The 2,964-nt window shown below is 39.6% G+C and overlaps 1 protein-coding gene across 3 annotated transcripts in view; it reads right to left on the reverse strand.

The window, feature by feature from the left end:
• Positions 1–1,051, reverse strand: part of LOC109483798 — a 56,527-nt gene extending 55,476 nt beyond the window's left edge. For 2 of the 3 annotated variants that reach the window (XM_019786919.1, XM_019786920.1), the window contains exon 1: positions 793–1,051. The gene's annotated coding sequence lies outside the window, so the exon portion shown is untranslated. The remainder of the gene's footprint in view (positions 1–792) is intronic. The other variant, XM_019786921.1, reaches the window with a different exon arrangement.
• Between the last annotated feature and the right edge of the window lie 1,913 nt (positions 1,052–2,964).

Below are 2,964 nucleotides of genomic sequence, written 5' to 3' on the forward strand. Positions count from 1 at the left end.
GAATGTAATAATTTTGTTCCACAATCTTCACGATATGCCTTCAATGCTGTCAAACATTCCATCTCCACTTTCTATTTCTGGTGACACAACATCGACACTGAAAACTTAACACCAGTATGTGTTTGAACTTGAGCTGGATGGTCTAGTTTTACATGAGAACAAGTGAAGAAGTGTTTCTGAGCCTATAACCAATACAGACTTGGTGCCAAATATGGCTAGCTGCTACTGTAGCAAGATGGGGGTTAAGCTCAAAGATGTGCAGAATCTCCAATTTTAACATGTCTGATGCTGTACAGATTCTTTGAAAATATTGTAACTCAGAAATATACAACTCAATAGCTTATGACATTTGTAAAATCAAAGGTTTCCAGTTTTTCAAAATAAAACAACACATTGACCTAATGGCACTGAGCTGTAGGAGGATCTAAGGTCTAAGGTGAGGTAAAAATAACAAGTAGAACAAGCAGCGCTAGCTGGCCTTAGAGTAACAGATATGTCAACAATGCATTTGTATTCCTTCCCCTACTGGCTGAATGATTTCTACCATAGTGTTCACCACAAAGGATGTCCACTGAATTAAGCAATCAGGACATATAAGATACTGTAGTACAAATGTACCTGCATACTAATTGGCCTGTAGATTGAAAGCAAAGTGGAGCAATATTCCAATTTCACACCACAAACACAACCACACACACCACCATCACAAGTAAACACTGATGCATATTTCACATTGCCCTTTCTGTCAGCAAGGGGAAAGTTCTAAGTTCAACAAATCAGGAAGGCACTAACCTCTGGATTAGATCAACGTCTGTGTTGGCCAGCGTCCAGCCTGCCAATGCCCTGGTGGTGATGTCAGGCAGCCAGCGTGGCTGCTATGATGCTGTCACAGCCCTCATTAATATAATGAACATGGGTCCTTGCATGTTGCACAGCAGGGGTGATCCTTGTGAAACTGACTCTTCCAGCCAGTCAGTATATATCAATCTGAACTATTGATGGCCAAGGGGACTTGAAGGTAAAAGTTGTTATCTCATTTTTTTAGGAAGAGCAACTTTGAGTTTGATAGATTCTTATCTGTAATGAGTAAGTAATACAGCAGTTATAGACTGTTCCATTCTCTCTTATAGTCCATTTAAATCCACCCCTCCCCCTGTGAGTGATATATGACCAAGGTTCTTGTTAGCATTGTTTGATGACAAACAACCACTGAGCACCACCTAAATGTAGAAAGGCCAGGCCACATCAAGACAATGTCTTGGTTGTCAGATTTTATCTTCCTTTTTTCATATTTTCTACATTCATTCATTCATTCATTCATTCATTCATTCATTCATTTATTTATTGTATCCACCAACATACAGTCGTTAGTACTACTGTATAGGGTTGCTGAGGATTTTGGGGTGTTCAAGAAAAATGCTTTTTTTCTGGTAGTACTTAACAGCAAGGTGATAAGTTATTCAAATTAGTATGTACAATTGTACATGTAAGGTACATGCACCAAATCAAGACCACTTGAATGTTTTAGGAACAGTTGAAAGTTAAGTTATGTAAAAAGGTAAAATATTTCTTGTCTTGGGAGTTTCCTCCTGTGCAGTTTAGTGGGGGATTTTGACAGCAGATACTGTTTTTTACTACTTTCCCACAAAACTCTGGGGACCAAACAATTTCATTTGAGTGGCCTCAGACTGAACGCACCATGTGCCTGCTTCAATAGATGTCAAAAACATCCCAACACAAAGGACCTCCCATCAGAACTCCTTTCAGTTACTAAAAGAAACAAACCTTTTGCAAGACCTGAATAAAAGGGTAGGAACAGGTAGCTCCATGCCTCTATGGCAAACAGTAGGTTCATAGGACATAGTACAATAGCAGGTTATGTACACATGTGAACCACGCATAAACAAAGGTGTGGCCACCAACGCCATCGCTTCAACAGGCCGTGTCTAAAGTGTATAACTCTGACATTTGTGCACCTCCCATATTTACACACCACCTCTGCTGCAAAGGCATAAAAATACCAGAGTGACCTGTTACGCAAATAAAACTGCAAGTTGCCTTTGCTGTGTACTATCAAGGACATTATACAGTGTATAATGTCCTTGGTACTATCTACTAGACAAGTGGAGGGGCAGTAGGTTGCCTAGGTGATTATAGGGTGTGTTTCAAGGAATCATAAAGCTCTAGACTTTAAACCCTACCAATGTAGCATGAACAATAACTATTGATTTTTCTTAGTTTCTGGAATGTAGGAATTAATCAAAATGTTTCCATTTTTCTGAAACTTCCATAACAACAGCATGCAGACTTCATAGCTTTTGTCTTGAATCTTACCAAGGAGTTGTGAAAGATTAATGCGTGGTACATGTTGTTTGGGGTAAAAAATGTCCTCACTAATTTTTTAATCATCTCAGCCCGTGGCTGCAAATTATAATACATGTTGTACACAATGTATTCCTTGGTATAACCATGGAAGTAAAAATCACATTTTTTTACCTCCATGGTAAACGTTATAACCAAAGAATGAACAAGCACACAACAGGCAGTGTGCAAAATACCTGGTTGCCCAGTTGCCCCGGGCAACCAAATTTTACTTGGGGGAACCTATTTTTGGTAAAGGGACCATTTATTTTGTCCCGAGTATGTAAATGAGGTGCTTATACATGCAGATACCTTGCAAATACGTAATAACGTAACAGAATAAAGTAAAATAAACGAGAAAGCAGGAGAATGCAAGAGAACACAGGAGATAGCAGGAGAATGCAAGAGAACACAGGAGAAAGCAGGAGAACACAGGATAAAACAGGAGAATACAGGAGAAAGCAGGAGAACACAGGAGAAAGCAGGAGAACACAGGAGAAAGCAGGAGAACACAGGAGAAAGCAGGAGAATACAGGAGAAAGCAGGAGAACACAGGAGAAAGCAGGAGAACACAGGAGAAAGTAGGAGAAAGCAAGAGAATAC

This window comes from Branchiostoma belcheri, unplaced genomic scaffold (assembly GCF_001625305.1).
Source record: "Branchiostoma belcheri isolate BF01 breed outbred unplaced genomic scaffold, Haploidv18h27 scaffold66, whole genome shotgun sequence".
Lineage (NCBI taxonomy): Eukaryota > Metazoa > Chordata > Leptocardii > Amphioxiformes > Branchiostomatidae > Branchiostoma > Branchiostoma belcheri.